A 17601-nucleotide genomic window follows, 5' to 3' on the forward strand; every position below is an offset into this window, starting at 1 on the left:
GGCAGATTTTCCTTTCACTTGGAGGGGAAAACCATCCAAAAGACTTCCCAGGTCATGATGTGCTTATCATATTGCTGTCTAAGTAACCATGCCCACAGAATAGTGCTGCTCACAGCTTAGGTTAGTGGCCTTTTGTGATGTCAGATACTCATAACCAATCACAAGACAGAGAGTAAGTGACTGTTGGCAAGGGATACTTATATATCCCTTCCTCTAAGGTTCGGGGAACATTGCAGAAGAAGAATGTAAAGTGGAGGGCGGGGGTAGGGAAGATGGGGAATGCTGACTTCTATGCATGGCATGACTGTTGAACTCTTGAATTCACGGGAGCTATGGCAACCTGCTCAAGATCTCCGTCAGAGTGGTCCCATCAAAATCCTGTCATGGAGGATTAATGTATGGATAAAGGTTGGTGGGAGAGACAGAGACATTTTCTTGGTACTGTAATCACTGATAAGGTGTCCATATGGCTATCAGCCAACTCAGTCAAGCTCTTGTAAGCAACCATAATGAAACTCACTGGGTTAGGCAAGGGAGAGTACATGCATGGGTTTGCATGCAGACTCACACACACACATATACACACTTACACACACACATACACACACAAAGTGAGAGAGGTAGAAGGGGAGCTAATTAAGAAAAGGGTGTTAGCAGGAGGGGCAAAGAAATTACAAGGTGTACGTGTGAATATAGTCTAAATATATTTTATGTACAAGTAGGAAAATGTCAGAATTGAACCCATTACATATAATTAATATATGGTAGTAAAAATTAGCATATATTAAAATCTGTAATTATAAATACTGGTTGAATTTTTTTCTTTTCTGTTTTTTAAAATTAGAAACATGCATGCTTCAAATGACAATCCCAGCTCCCCCCCCTTCTCCCTACCAGTCCGACCCCCACCCCCCCATCCCCAGCTCAATCCCCACATATTTCCCCAGGGAGGGTAAGGACCTCCTTGGGGGGATCTCCAGAGTCTGCCATTTCATCCAGGGCAGCCCTTCCCATGTGTCCAGGCTGAGAGAACATCCCTCCATGTGGAATGGGCTCCTAAAGTTCATTTGTATGCCATGATGAACACTAATCTACTACCCAAGGCCCCCGAGATTTCTGAGGCCTCCTCACTGACACTACATTCATGGAGTTTGGATCAGTCCCCTGTTGGCCCCTTAGCCATCAGTCTGGAGTTCAAGAGCTCCCCCTTGTCCAGTCAGCTGTCTTTGTGGGTTTCACCAGCACGGTTTTGACCCCTTTGCTCATCACTCCTCCATCTCTGTCACTGGGTTCCTGTAGGTCAGTTCAGTGTTTAGCTGTAAGTATCTTTCTCTGCTTCCATCAGTCCCTGGATGAAGGTTCTAGGATGTCATATAAGGAAATCATCAACCTTATCATTAGGTAGGGGCTATTATTGTAGTCTCTCCTCTATTACTTAGTTTTCCTGTTGGTGTTATCCTTGTAGATCTTTGGAAATCTCACTGGTGTCAGCTCTCTTCTCAAAGCTATAATGACTCCAACTATTATGGTATCTGTCATCCTGGTCTCCTCTACTCTTACCCCGACTCAACCTTCCTGCTCCCCCATGTCTTCTTCTACTCTCCTCTTATCCCCCTCTCTTTTTCCTGGTTCCCTCCTCTCCCTCCATGTTCCCAATCTGCTCAGGAGATCTTGCCTCTTTCCACTTCTCTGGGGTATAATGCATATCTCTTGGGAACCTCCCTGTTTCCCAGACTCACTGGCCCTGGGTTTGTAGGCTGACACTCCTCTGATCCATGTCTAAAATCCATATATGAGTGAGTACATACCATGTTTGTCTTTTTGTGACTGGGTTACCTCACTGAGGATGGTTTCTTCTAGTGCCATCCATTTGCCTGCAAATTTCAAGATTCCATTGTTTTTTCTGCTAAATAGTACTCCATTATGTAAATATATCACATTTTCTCTATCCACTCTTCAGTTGAGGGGCATCTAGGTTGCTTCCAGGTTCTGGCTATTAGAAATAATGCTGCTATGAACATAGTGGAACAGACATGAATGGGTGTCTTTGGGGTATATGCCTAAGGGTGGAATTGCTGGGTCGTGTGGTAGACTGATTCCCATTTTCCTGAGGAATCGCCATGCTGATTTCCAAAGTGGCTGTACAAGTTTGCACTCCCACCAGCAGTGGAGGAGTGTTCCCCTTTCTTCACATCCTCTCCAGCATAAGCTGTCACTGGCGTTTTGATTTTAAACATTCTGACAGGAGTAAGATGATATCTCAGTGTTGTTTTGATTTGCATTTCCCTAATGGCTAAGGATGTTTCTCAAGTGTCTCTCAGCCATTTTAGTCTCCTCTATTGAGAATTCTCTATTTAGTTCAGTCCCCCACTGGTGTTTTGGAAAATAACTTCTTGAGTTCTTCTTAAATTTTGGAGATCAGCCCTCTGTCAGATGTGGGGTTAGTGAATATCTTTTCCCAATGTGTGGGTTGCCTTTTTGTCTTGCTGACTGTGTTCTTTGCCTTACAGAAGCTACTCAGTTCCAGCAGGTCACATTTATTAATTGTTGATCTCAGTGTTTGTGCTACTAGTGTTATGTTCAAGAAGCGGTCCCCTGTACCAATTCATTCAAGGGTATCTCCCACTTTCTCTTCTAACAGGTTCAGTGTGGCTGGATTTATGTTGAGGTCTTCGATCCATTTGGATTTAAATTTTGTACAGGGTGACAGACATGGATCTATCTGCAGTCTTCTACATGCCAATATCTAGTTATGCTAGCACCATTTGTTGAATATGCTATCTTTTTTCCATTGTATAATTTTAGCTTCTTTGTTGAAAAGCATCTGTTCATTGGTTTGTGGATTAATCTCAGAGTGTTCAGTTCAATTCCATTGGTCTACCTGTCTATAATAGAGCTTGAAGTCAGGGATGGTGATGCCTCCAGATATTGCTTTGTTGAGTAAGGTTGTTTTGGCTACCCTGGGTCTTTTGTTTTGCCATATAAAGTTGAGAATTGTTCTTTCAAGGTCTGTGAAGAATTGTGCTGGGATTTTGATGGGGATTGCATTGAGTCTATAGATTGCTTTTGGCAGGATTGCCATTTTTACTACATTGATCCTACCTATCCAAGAGCATGGGAGATCTTTCCATTTTCTGGTGTCTTCTTTAATTTCTTTCTTTAAAGACTCAAAGTTCTTGCGATACAGGTCTTTCACTTGTTTGGTTAGCGTTACTCCAAGGTATTTTATGTTGTGTGTGGTAATTGTAAAGGGTGATGTTTCTCTGATTTCTTTCTCAGCCCTCTTATTGTCTGTATATAGTAGGGCTACTGATTTTCTTGAGTTGATCTTATATCCTGCCACTTTGCTGAAGGTGTTAATCAGTTGTAAGAGTTCCCTGGTAGAGCTCTTTGGATCACTTATGTAAACTATCATATCATCTGCAAATAGTGAAAGTTTTACCTCTTCCTTTCCAATTTGTATCCCCTTGATCTCCTTTTGTTGTTGTATTGCTCTAGCTAGAACTTCAAGTATAACATTGAAGAGGTATGGGGAGAGGGGACAGCCTTGTCTTGTTCCTGATTTTAGCCGAATCGCCTAGAGTTTCTGTCCATTTAGTTTGATGTTGGCTGTTGGTTTGCTGTATATAACTTTTATTATGTTGAGGTATGTTCCTGTTATCCCAGATCTCTCCAAGACCTTTACCATGAAGGGGTGTTGGATTTTGTCAAAGACTTTTTCAGCATCTAGTGAGATGATCATGTGATTTTTGTTTCTCAGCTTGTTTATATGATGGATTACATTGATAGATTTTCGTGTGTTGAACCATCCCTGCATCCCTGGAATGAAGCCTACTTGATCATGGTGGATGAGTTTTCTGATGTGTTCTTGGATCCGATTTGCCAGTAGTTTATTAAGTATTTTCACATCAATGTTATAGAGGGAAATTGGTCTGAAGTTCTCTTTCTTAGTTGTATCTTTGTGTGGCTTGGGTATCAATGTTATTGAAGCCTCATAAAAAGAGTTTGGCAAAGACCCTTTTGCTTCTATTGCATGGAATACTTTGAGGAGAATTGGTAGAAGGTGTTCTTTGAATTTCTGATAAAATTCTGCACTGAAGCCATCTGGCCTTGGGCTTTTTTTGGTTGGGAGACTTTTGATGACTGCTTCTATTTCCTTAGGTGTTATAGGTCTATTTAAATTGCTTATATATTGATTTAATTTTGGCAGGTGATGTCTATCCAGGAAGTCATCCACTTCCTTTAAATTTTTGAATTTTGTGGAGTACAGGTTTTCAAAGTATGACCTGATGATTCTCTTGGTTTCTTCAGTGTCCGTTGTGATGTCCCCCTTTTCATTTCTGATTTTGTTAATTTGCATGTTCACATTCTGCCATTTGGTGAGTTTGGATAAAGATTTGTCTATCTTGTTGATTTTCTCAAAGAACCAACTCTTTATTACATGATTCTTTGTATTATTTTCCTAGTTCTACTTTATTGATTTCAACCCTCAATTTGATTATTTCCTGGCATCTACTCCTCCTGGGTGAGTTTGATTCTTTGTGTTCTAGAGCTTTCAGCTGAGTTGTTAATTCTCTAGTGTAACTATTCTCCAGTTTCTTCATGTGGGCACTTAGTGCGATGAACTTCCCTCGTAGCACTGCTTTCAAAGTGTCCCATAAGTTTGGGTATGTTGTGTCGTCATTCTCATTGAATTCTAGGAAGTCTTTAATTTCTCTTTTTTATTTCTTCATTGGCCCAGGAGTGGTGCAATACCACATTATTCAATTTCCATGAGTTTGTAGGGTTCCTGTAGTTTGTTTTGTTGTTGAACTCTAACTTTAATGCATGGTGGTCTAATAAGATACATGGAGTTATTCCAATTTTTTTTGTACCTGTTGAGGTTTGCTATGTTACCAAGTATGTGGTCAATTTTTGAGAAGGTTCCATGTGGTGCTGAGAAGAAGGTATAATTTTTTTGTTTGGATGGAATGTTCTATATATGTCTGTCAAACCCAATTGGGTCATAACTTCTATTAGTTCCTTTGCTTTTTTGTTAAGTTTCTGTCTTGTAGTCCTGTCTAGTGGTGACAGTGGGGTGTTGAAGTCTCCTACTATAAGTGTTTGAGGTTTTATGTGTGGTTTGAGATTTAGTAATGTTTCTTTTATGAATGTGGATGCCTGTGCATTTGGGGCATAGATGTTCAGAATTGAGACTTCATCTTAGTGGATTTTTCCTGTGATGAATATGAAATGATCTTCATCTCTTTTGATTGATTTCAGTTTAAAGTCTAGTTTGTTAGATGTTAGGATTGATACCCCTGCTTGTTTCTTGGGACCATTTGATTGGAAAATCTTTTCCCAACCCTTAACTCTGAGGTAATGTCTGTCTTTGAGGCTGAGGTGTGTTTCTTGTATGCAGCAGAAGGATGGGTTCTGTCTTCAAATCCATTCTGTCAGCCTGTTCCTTTTTATGGGCGTGTTAAGGCCATTAATATTGAGGGATATTAATGACCTTTGATTGTTCATTCTCATTTGATTTGGAATGGTTGTTTTTGGTGCAATTGTATGTGGATTTCCACCTCTTTTCTCTTTTGGGTGTTGGTAAAGTGGGATTATCTTTTTCCTATGTTTTTCTAGTTGTAGTTAACTTCCTTGGACTGGAATTTTCCTTCCAGAAGTTTCTGTAGGGCTGGGTTAGTGTATATGTATTGCTTAAATCTGGTTTTGTCATGGAATATCTTGTTTTCTCCATCTATATAGTGATTGAAAGCTTTGCTGGGTATAGTAGTCTGGGTTGGCATCCTTGGTCTCTTATTATTGGTAGAATATCTATCCAGGACCTTCTGGCTTTCAGAGTTTCCATGGAGAAGTCAGGTGTGATTCTAAGTATTCTTTATTCTGTATGCTTGGGGTCTTGATTATTATGTAGTCAGGGGACTTTTTTGTGTGATCCACTCTATTTGGTGTTCTATAAGCTTCTTGTATCTTCATTGGCATCTTTAAGTTGGGAAAGTTTTCTTCTATGATTTTGTTGAGTATGTTTTCTGCCCCTTTGAGGTGTGTTTCTTCACCTTCTTGTATACCTATTATTCTTAGGTTTGGTCTTTTCACAGTGTCCCATATTTCCTGGATATTTTGTGTTAGGGATTTGTTGTTCTTAAGATTTTCTTTAATTGATGAATCTATTTCTCCTAGTGTGTCTTCAACACCTGAGATTCTCTCTTCCATCTCTTGTATTCTGTTGGTTATGCTTGCATCTGTAGTATCTGACTGTTTCCCCAGTTTTTCTCTTTCCAGCATTCCTTCAGACTGTGTTTTTTTTTATTGTCTCCATGTCAGCTTTCTTGTAATTTTTGCTTTGTGTTTTCCTCCCTTTCTTGCATTTGTTGGATTTTTTTGGTTTGTTCTTTCTTCTATTTCTTGCATTTTTTGGTTAGTTTTTTCTTTGATTTCTTTAAGGGATTTTCTTACATCCTCTTTGAGGGCCTCTATCATTTTCATGGAGGTGTTTTTATGGTCAGTCCCTTCTGCTTTATCTGCATTGAGGTGTTCAGGTCTTACTGGTGTAGAATCTCTAGACTTTGGTGGTGTCATATTTGTTTTTCTGTTGCTGAGTGTGTTCTTATATTGCCTCTTCCCCATCACTTCTTCCAGTGGGTGTAGAAAGAGTCTCTTCCTCTCCTGGTGTGTAGGTGATCAGGGTTCCCTTTTAGTGGGTGCAAATGAATCCAATATTCTCTGGCCTCTGCTGTCTGTCCTCTGCCCTCTAACCTGAGTGTGGGCAGAAGTGGACCAGCTCTCTCTGAGGCTCCTGGTTGATTGGTCGTCTGTGGGGGGAGGGGTCGACCTGGCAGCAGTCCCCAAGCCAGGGGATCACAGAGAGGGCGAGCAGGAGGAAATCGGGTCTAAGATGGGGACCAGATGCTCACCTCAGCCCTCTGCCCTGAGTGTGGGCAGAAGTGGACCAGCTCTTTCTCAGGCTCGTGGTTGCTTGGTCGTCCATCTGGAGGGGAGTCGACCTGGCTGCAGTCCCTAAGCCAGGGAATCCTCTGTCCTCTGCCCTGGGTTGAGCAGAAGTGGACCATCTCTTTCTGCAGGTTCCTGGTCGATTGGTCGTCTGTTGGGGGGGGTGGAGTCCACTGGTTGAATTTTTTTTGTTTTGTTTTTTTGTTTTTCGAGACAGGGTTTCTCTGTATTGTTTTGGAGGCTGTCCTGGAACTTGCTTTGTAGACCAGGCTGGCCTTGAACTCACAGTGATCCACCTGCCTCTGCCTCACGAGGGCTGGGATTAAAGGTGTGTGCCACCAATGCCCAGCACTGGTTGAATTTTATAGAGCATGGTTTTGAAAATGCATGTGTCTTAATTTTACAGTGGATAACTCAACCCTGAAGCAATTTAAAAAAATCACCTTGGGTCTGGAGAGATGTTAGCCATTAAGCTTGTTCACTGTTTTTTTTTTAGATGACCTGAGTTTGGTTCTTAGCACCCGTACTGGGTGGTTAACAATTGCCTGGAATTCCAGCTCTAGGGCATTCAATCCTCTCTTTTGTCTTCCATCACACACACATCTGTTTCTTTAAAGAATGTTCGTTTAATTCTCATAAGTGCTCGTACGCATGCCTTGGGTTCAATCTCTCTCTCTCTCTCTCTCTCTCTCTCTCTCTCTCTCTCTCTCTCTCTGTGTGTGTCTCTCTCTGTGTTTCTCTCTCTCTGTGTCTCTCTCTGTGTTTCTCTCTCTCTGTGTCTCTCTCTTGGTCTCTCTCTCTCTCTTTCTCTCTCTCTCTCTCTCACACACACACACAATCTCACATTACTGAGTTATAGAAAAATATGCTGGTTTTACAGAAACTCAGAGAAACAGTTGATTTTCTACTCTCACTCTGATAGTAAGATGATAATAAAGTAATATCTATTGAAAATTTACTATATACCAAACATGTTCCTGGGCCCACTTTTTATGGATCATCTTAATTTTCAATGCCACCAGGTAGTTACTCTTTACAAATAAATAAGGATTTAAAGAAACCTGAAGACTTTCTCCTGCCTGTTCAGCTAGTGGTAGTGTTAGATGCATAGTCCCCAGGTTTGTTACTTTGGTCACTTTGAAGTGTGAGTTCACCAGATGCTAGTATTCAGAGCATAGGTAAAGCTGTGAGGGAACATTGTAGACGTGATTCAGGTCCATCTTCTGTTACCTTCTGTGACAGAGGTTATCCTAGATCATCTGCAGCAGCCTGACTCAGTCAGTTGAAAGGCCGTTAGGACAGGGCTGACACACATCGTCAAGGAAGGAATCCTCTCTATGGGCTACAATCTCAGCTGCCTGAGGCCTCTGGTCTGCCCTTTCCAGTGACTTGCGCTGGGTTTCAGATTTGCCTAATCAGCCCCACATTTTCGTAATCTAATTTTACACACAACTCTGTGAACACTGAAGTCTTTGTTATTGTTTTGGTTTCTGAGTGAATCTCAAGCTAGACTGGAACTCATAATCCTTTCCCAGCCCCTGCTGGGACTGCAGGCAGGTATGCAGGGCCACACCCAGCTTACGATTCTCATAGTTATACCTCTCCCGCTGGTTCCAGCTCTGTGCTAGTAGAAAGCTCAGGCAATAACTAGAGTGCTGTACTCATCCTTGTATATAGCAAATTAGGAATCTGAACCGTAGTCCAGTACTCTGTGCACACGCTTCTGAGTCACTCATTGTGTTTACCATAGCGTGTCTCTTCCGTTCAGTTTCACATTGCGTACACTCCAACATGATATGCGCTATGAAGGAAGACACCAGGTTTTACTCACCTGACTTTCCCTATATTGTGTCCTACAAACCCAACACAACCGTATTGTCAAATTTGCTGTCTCTTTCTTTTTCATTGCTTCAAGTGTGGGGGCAATCTTGTTTCTCATAATTTTTCTTTTACCTTTCTACCTTAATCTTTACTTTTTAGTCTTCTAAGAGTTTAGAACTTAATGTTGCCATACTTTCTCTTATCTATGGTTAGAAATTATCCTAGGAAATTTATTTATTTATTTTTTATTATTTATTTTTAAGTTTAAATTTAGATTAGAAACAAGGTTGCTTCACAAGTCAGTTCCAGGTCCCTCTCCCTTTCCCTCCCCTCCTCCTGTGCCCTCCCCCTAACCCCTCTCCAATATCCCCTTTTTTCCCCAGGGAGGGTGACGCCCTCCATGGGGATGTCCACAGTCTGTCATTTCATCCAGGGCAGGGCCTAGACCCTCCCAAGAGTTCAGGGTGAGAGTGCATCTCACATTGTTGGATGGGATTCCAAAGTCCATGTGTATACTCAGGATGAATACTGATCTACTGCCCAAGGCTCAATAGATTACCTAGGCCTCCTCACTGGCACCCACATTCAGGGGGTCTTGATCAGTCCCATGCTGGATTACCAGGCATCAGCCTGGGATTCAAGAGTTAACCCTTGTCAGGTCAGCTGTTTCTGGGGATAAAACCAGCCCAGTCTTAATCCCTTTGGTCATCAGTCTATCCTAGGTAATTTAAACCTCAGTGATGAAAAGAGGTGAATGTCTACCGGCATCCCCTGGGGCTGGTGTGCTTAGCTGTTTCAGTCTTCTAGGGTGGACCTCAGGCAAATATTACTGAGTCAAGTTCCCCACATTTAAATTCCCTAATGAGTACAGCTGTGTCCAGAGATTTGTTGTACCACAGATACTCTGGATTCCTAGATGAAAATGCTATCCAAGAGCAGATATGAGGCATTTATTAAATGATGGATCCTCAAACAACACTGGCTTTCCCGTCTTTATTTGTATTCTTCTTCTTAAGTAAAATATATAGCTTAAAACTTTCTGTAATGTCTTATCAATTAAGCTCAAAATAATTCCTGTAATAAAAATACAAGAGAACCTCTCAACTTTCCGTGACTTAGCAAGCACATTTTTAACTGTTAAAATTCTAGTTAATACTTTCATTACTATGGTCTCAAGTTTCAAGTTCCCAGAAATGTGGCTGATACTGAAAATATGCATTTATTATCAAGAGTCAACAAACCTTTGTTCTGGAGTCCCAGCAAAAAGACTCACTTTAAGATTTTTATTCTAGTAAAGACTCAGAAAAGTAGATAGAAAACAGTTGGTCTCATATTAGCATCTATCAGCCATAACCTAAGTGGAGACTAGAATTTCACTTCTGGACCTAGCAATAGATTAAGAAATTAATTTTATTTGTATAAATGGATCAAAACTCTAAGAACTGACAAAAGGTGAATATTAAAAATGTGTACTAGAGCTTCGATGTGGTGGTACTCGCCTTTTTTTTTTTTTTTTTTGATTGTTTTGATTTTTCGAGACAGGGTTTCTCTGTATTGTTTTGGAAACTGTCCTGGAGCTCACTCTGTAGACCCCAGGATTAAAGGCGTGCACCACCAATGCCCGGCAGTACTCACCTTTAATCTCAGCACTTGGGAAGCAGAAGCAGGCGGATCTCTGTGAGTTCAAGGACAGCCACGATACACAGAGAAACCCTGTCTCAAAAAAAAAAAAAAAAGTCAAGGCCAAGCTGGTTTTGGCTGCCTCTGGATTGTGGGATGCATGGACTGGCTTGATGAGCCACCTGTGTTACCTGCTGAAGAAGTGGGGGAGAGGCCTGTGTTCTCAGTCTCTTTGCCAACCCCTTTTTCTGCTGTGGAACTTGTGAGGAAATACACCCCTAAGCTGGAGTTGTTCAGAGATGTAAATCTGGAAACTTCCCCCATTTTTGGCAAAAAAAAAAAAAAAAAAGCATTGTGACATCTAACCCAGTAAGGCCCAACCAATCAAGCTGTCAAAAGACCAAGCCACATTTATTCACAAATCGCAAACAGGTTATTCATTTATTTATTTATTGAAGTTTATTATCTTCAGTTTTCCCTTAACTCTTTTTAAAAGTATTTCTTTTACCTTTTGAGACTGTAATAAAGACATCATTTCTCCCTTCCCTTTCTACCCTCTAACCCCCACCCCATGTATCCCTTCTTGCTCTCTTTCAAGTTCATGGCCTCTTTATTTGTTAATTTTTGTTATATATGTGCATATATGTATATACACATATTCCTAAATACTTGGGTAATCCTTGGAGATGGACTAAATGTGTTTTGTATAATGAAATGTCAGTGAACCTTTAGAGCCAAAGGCAGAATGTCATGATTTGAATAGAAATGCCTTCTAAAGACTGTGTTTTGAACATTTGGTCCCCATTGGGAGACTTGTGTTAGTAGGTGGAAACTTCAAAAGTTGGCCTGACTGGGGAAACAGGTAACTGAGGACATGTCTTTGAAAGTTCTCACGGCCCCTAGTTTCAAGGCTTTGCTCTTTGTCTCCATGAGGTAAAAGTTTTCTCCGTCACATGCTCAACCATTACCACGACGCTCTGCTCAAACACACCGGGCTGAGCAACTGATGTAATGTCACTTGTATTATGTGTTCAGATGTTTTAGGGTTAAGTAAGCACACACATGGGGCAGGAATGCCAGCCGTTATCACTCTGGAGCCTCCATTAAGGCGATACAATATTATAATTTGAAATAGCTGGGTCATCCTTTCCTCTCTCTCCCCTCCCCTCCTCTCTTCTCTCCACCTACACCCTTCCTTCTCTCCTTTCCTTCCTTCCTTCCTTCCTTCCTTCCTCCCTCCCTCCCTCCCTCCCTCCCTCCCTTCCTTCCTTCCTTCCTTCCTTCCTTCCTTCCTTCCTTCCTTCCTTCCTTCCTTCCTTCATTCCTCCTTCCTTTCTCTCCTCTCTCTCTCTCTCTCTCTCTCTCTCTCTCTCTCTCTCTCTCTCTCTCTCTCTCTCTCTCTCTCCTGGAACTCATTAAAGTTCATGTAAGGTAACACACACACACACACACACACACACACACACACACACACACACACAGAGAGAGAGAGAGAGAGAGAGAGAGAGAGAGAGAGAGAGAGAGGAGAGAGACCCTGCACTTAAAGAAAAACAGCTCATGTATTTGAAAGACAGCAAGTTGGCAAGGTACATGGAGTGTTTGGAGGTTAAAAAAAAAGCAGGGGGTGGGGGTTGGGGTGGGGGAGGTGAAATTATTTTAATCTCATAGAGTAATTATTAAAATATGTAAACTCATGTGTAAATTGATTTGAAACAGGATGGGCTCAAATTAGTAATCTTCTACCTTAGCCTCCCAAATGCTAGGATTACATAGGTGTGCTGCAATATTTGTTTCCAACATTGTTTTCTTAAAGTGGGTTCTGCAATGCCAAAGAACATTTTACAAAGATCAGGGGCTTTTCTAAGTGGGACCCACTTAGTTCTCTGCAGTATATGAACTGGAGGCCTCTGTAGTCCTCCTTATAAACCCTGTTATTAGGTGATATCAGTCTGAATCCTGCCATCTCACGCTCTAGTTGCATGATTTGTCTCGAGGTCCGCTCACACTGCTGGACTGCCATCTCCCGTTTTAGACACGTGGCAGGCTTGCATCTCGGGAAGTGATTCATGGTCATGTGACTTTAGGGAGGGGAGGACTCAAGCACAAAGCACCAAATTCTCTTTGCTTTGCATGGCAACTAGCTTCATTTCAGACAGCACATACGCCGTGTTCTACGCCCCTGAGTGAAAACTGCAAAGAGCAAAGTCCCAGACGTGTCACGGTGGCACGAATGACAAATAAGCATCTGTTGTTTGGAGCCACTGAGGTCTTGTGGCTGCTGATTGTTATGATCTCACTGCCCTCACTAACACAGTGACCGTAGACAGACATTTAACGTCTGTTAGTTTTCTTATCTATGGTATAATAATAGCATGTAGTGGGAGTTTGTGCGAATACTAAGGAAGTTTATTCAGTTAAAGCACTTAGCACATGGCCAGCCCTTAATTAGAGTTGCTTACTATTATTTTCATCATTTTGTAGAATTGTGTAGAAAGACATATGTATTTTTAAATCACATGCTTACTCCCTTTAACACACTCCTTTAAAAAAATCGTTTCTTGACATATTCTAAAATGTGTCATGTACTTCTGTACCGTAACTAGTTTCTAAGAGTTTAGAATCATCATTTGGGAGGTCAGTTAATATGTAACTGGACTATGAGGTGCATGACAGGATGTAGTACAGGAGACTGGACTGTGCAGACAGTCTGTGTTGTAGTGTTTTCAATTTGTTTCTATGTACTTCCATGGAATCTTTTTTCTGTTATTTTTGCTGTTTTCAGTGTGCTTTAGTCAAAATTTATTTTAAATGTCTTTGAAGCAGCTTTAATTCTGCTGTAATATTTGAAAAATATTAACCAGTTTTGTTAGAATTATGAACAACTTAAAAGAAATTAGTATGAAGTAAGCCATTTGGCAAATAGAAATTGCTATAATTTGTTGATTATATTCTTTGAATAGAAATGCCTATTGATATTTTTTAAAAAATATTGTGTGTATGTGTGTGTGTGTGTGTGTGAGAGAGAGAGAGAGAGAGAAAGAGAGAGAGAGAGAGGCACAGAGGCAGAAAGTCTTTTCTATTTCTGTGAAGAATGATATTGGAATTTTAATTAAGATTGTATAGAAATTCTTTTTATAAAGGAGAATCTTTGCACTTATGCTGTCTTTTCCAGCTCTCTTTCCCTCCCTTCTGTCCTCTCTCTGTCTCTGTATCTCTTTACCTCTTTTTCTCTCTCACTCCCTCCCCTTTCTAATAAAACTAATAATAAAAAAAGAGAATCTTCATAATTTTAAGTCTCCCAATTTATGCCTGCTCTGCTTTTTCCTATCAGTTCTTATAAATCTGGAATAAACCATGCCACAGCTTGCATACTTTGCTGTGTTGAAACTCCATTTGTCAAATGAGCCCATAACTTTTAAATTCAGCTCCCTTCTAAGTCTTAGGACATAGAAAAAACTGCAGATGATTTTTGTCATATTATAGCATAACTAGTCTCTAGTCTAATTCCCAATATAGTCCTTATTTCCACTGGAAACTTTATAGCATGCCTTTTTACTACTGACACTTCTATAAGCATTCTGGTCTGAATTCTCAACAAATTCTCCAGTTAACACTGCTTACAATGTCTGATACTTTCTCCAAAGTTTTCCAAATCTCTACTACAAGCCAATTCTTGTAGACAACTCTTAAGCACATTATGGTCAGGTTGGTAATGTCAATGTCTCTATTTCTTTGGTACCAACTTTCTGTGTTTGTTGCTTTCCTTGTTACTAGGACAAAATTAAATGTCCGGCACAAAGGTTAAAAGGAAAAAAGATTTACTTTGCTTCCAATTGCAGAGGTTTCTGCCTGCGATGGCTTGGCCCCTGCTTCACCCCGTGTGCCTGGACGGAACATTGTGATGACAGGAGTGTGTGCAAGTGGGAAGCAGGGACGAAAGAAGGGACTAGGGACAAGGCCACACACCACGCTACAAATGCGGGCCAGAGCCCCACCCTTGGAACACTCTACTACATCCCCAAATATTGCCACAAGCTGATGAGCAAGTGATGAACACACGGGGCTGTGGGGACATTTTATTCTCAAAGCACAAGAGAGCACTGACAAGGTAGCAAAGTTTCTAATTCATCTTGTCTAATGAGACAAGGAAAGGGAATATTCTGTACATGTATGATTTGTTTTTCTGTATTGGCATGCGTTTCTCCCCCCATGAGTCCTGCTGAACTTGCGCTAAGAGAACAGAGGTGAGTTAAGAGGGTCCTAGTTTTACTTACCCAATCAAGGCACTTGGATTTTTTCCTTGAGTTTTAATCTTTAGTGACAGAATGACTGAAATCACTGGAATGGAATGATTAAGGCAGTAAAATGGAAGGAAAAAGCCAATGTACCCATTTTTATCAGGTCCCTTCCCCGAACTGCTGCGTGGTCTCTAACCTCCTCCAGGGAACCTGGGGTACTTCATTCCTATTTATTCCACTTTCTTTTGACCAGTACACTTCTGTATAAGAAACTTCTGCATTTTAAATTTCACAGGAAGAATGAACACTAACAGATATTTTAAATGTAAATTTTAATTAAAATATATAAAACAAGAAGATACATCTCATTACATCAGAACTTGAATGCTTTTGAATAAAGAAAATAAGTAAACTTTTCTACTTAAGAAAAACACGTAGCATTTAATGATCATGTCACTCTCGCCAACTACCATGCTAAATTCTTAAAAAATAAAACAGATATGTGAGTATGTATATAGTTAATTGATTCTACTCATATTTAGATTGTATATAGAGGTAAATATTTTTACATTTTGGTGATACAGCAGATGTGACATTAAGATTTTCTTTTTATTTGCATACGAAGAAAGTCACATTGAGAGTGACTAATTTGGCAAAGCCTGAGCTGGAAAATGGTAAAGCCAGAATATCTACCTAGGTTTGTTGGATTTATTCACCCAATTACATTAAAGTTGACATAATTGTGGGGAGCCTCAGTTACAAGATCACTCTGGTCAAGACATTTGGATCCTTAAAAAAAAAGAAACTACTGTTCTGAGGGAAAATCAGAATAAATAATAATAAAAAACAATCAATAGACTTTTAGAATCTCAAAATTTGGAATGGCTTTAAGATTAGTCTACATTTACAAGATTCTGTCCATGTTATTTTCAAAGGGAGATCTTTAATTTAGCTACTTTAAATGATTCTAAGGTTATAAGTTTAAATTTTTATTTTATTTTCCAAGTTTATTTGTAATAAACTATTACAAATCCCAAAGTCACATAATCCATTATAGTATTGTGGAAATTATTATTATATAACTAAAATTTATTATAAATTATTAGCTTACTATAACTGTATGCTTTCTTAAGATCCCAAATATTTAATGATTGAAAATTAGCCAACATAGAACATTTTTACAAAAAGAATATCTAAAGTATGTTAGTGCTCTTAAGTATTTAAAGTTCTAAAACCTTACTGCAACTTTGTAATAAAAAGTGCCAGTGTAGCTGAGTGGTGGTGGCGCATGCCTTTAATCCCAGCACTGGGGAGGCAGAGGCAGGTGGATCTCTGTGAGTTCGAGGTCAGCCTGGTCTACAGAGTGAGTTCCAGGACAGCCTCCAAACAATACAGAGAAACCCTGTCTCAAAAAACCCAAAAACAAAAACCAAAAAAAAAAAAAGTGCCAGGGTTTGGTTGTCTCAGGTTGGTGTTTTACAGTGTTTCCATCAATGAGCACTTCCCGTTCTCAAAGTTCAGTTTTGAAGTTTGTACAGAATTTTCTGGGAAATAATTCCTCCTCTCAAAAGAACGACTCATCTCAATTAATGTGAACTATCTAATTAAATGTAGTTACTTTAACTGCATCTATGCTTAAGCACTACTGTAGTGAAGTAAATAGATGTCAACATATATGTGTCTTCCATGACTTTCCCTGGGGAAAAGCAAAGCAATACCTCTTACTTGGGTCTGTGTGAGCTGTCAGGCTCTAGGTTCTTGGGGATGTAAAACAATGAAACATGCACAAACAGCTAACACTACTGGTGGTGGAACTGTTTCGTAACTTTGCAACACCATGCATGTGAAGGTAATGCATGCCATAATTGTGAGCATATGTATTACTCATCATATATATTACACATATGATTAGTAAGGTCTTTCCCTTGGTAGGCTGCTTTAAGGACAGTTTGGGCCTCACTGGGCTTGTCTAAGATGATCTTGTTTATCTCTCTCTGTACCAGGATGTACCTGACCACAAATTATCCGCTGGGGAAGTGCTGAAGAGTGGCCAACCAGAAAGAGGTAGACTCACGTTGTTCAAGGGGAAGTTGTCCCAGGTCACTGGAGTCTCTTTTTCATAGGGCCTATGGCTATGGCTTCTGTCTCTGTTTCTATCATACCTCATATTTACCTAAGAGAGGCTACTAATAGACCAAAGAAATGCCTCTGCCCAAGTCCAGGTTGGTGAACCAACGAGTTTATTGAGGTTTACTTATAGGAATATGGGCAAGGAATATGGGTAATGAGAAACTGAAAAGTAACCGCACCCAGCATGGGTGACAGCTTCACAAAAGTAGACTCAAGCCTTCCCTTAACCTCCCACCACCTGTATACTGTCCACACCAAGAGCTTGTGTAGCTAAGGAGAGCCTGGGATCCTCCACTCTGCCCCTTCTACAGTGGGATTTTTTACTTTGCTTGCTTTTGCTGCTACCAGAGATTAAATCTAAGTCCTTCATTCATGCCAGTCAAGAGTCACTGAGCTACATACCCCCAAGGGGAGAGAGAACGCTTGCAATCCATTACCATTACCAAGGCCTGGCCATCAGTGTCCATAGATGGACTAGGAATTGACAAGGACATGTCACCAGAGCAATTTAGCCTCATGTTAGACATAGTCTAACTACAGCCATGTTGTTAAAGATGAGACAGGTTCTTGCAACAAGAAAAGGCCTTTTTCTTGCCCCAAGGGAAGGATAGTCTCTGCTCTGGGAAGACCCTGGCCACTGACACCCTGGCTCTGCTGGAGAGAGCTGCCCCTCCCCCACCAACACAGACAACTGACCTTTTTGTCCAACTTGTATGTTCAGGATTAAGGAAACTGCCAAACTTCCTTGGATCGAAGACTTCTGACTACTCAGGAGTCGGGGTGGGGACCAGGGCTGGAGCTCCCCGTGTATCCCTGTCCCAGGGACACCACTCTGTCATATCCG

At 40.6% G+C, this 17601-nt stretch overlaps 1 long non-coding RNA gene across 1 annotated transcript in view; it reads left to right on the forward strand.

Annotated features, from left to right (window-relative positions):
• Positions 1-287: 287 nt before the first annotated feature.
• LOC121133212 overlaps positions 288-17601 on the forward strand; it is a 42890-nt gene continuing 25576 nt past the window's right edge. Inside the window, exons 1-2 of the long non-coding RNA XR_005870005.1 lie at positions 288-408; positions 16631-16691. This is a non-coding gene — a long non-coding RNA (uncharacterized LOC121133212). The remainder of the gene's footprint in view (positions 409-16630; positions 16692-17601) is intronic.

This window comes from Mesocricetus auratus, unplaced genomic scaffold (assembly GCF_017639785.1).
Source record: "Mesocricetus auratus isolate SY011 unplaced genomic scaffold, BCM_Maur_2.0 Super-Scaffold_100020, whole genome shotgun sequence".
Taxonomy (NCBI): domain Eukaryota; kingdom Metazoa; phylum Chordata; class Mammalia; order Rodentia; family Cricetidae; genus Mesocricetus; species Mesocricetus auratus.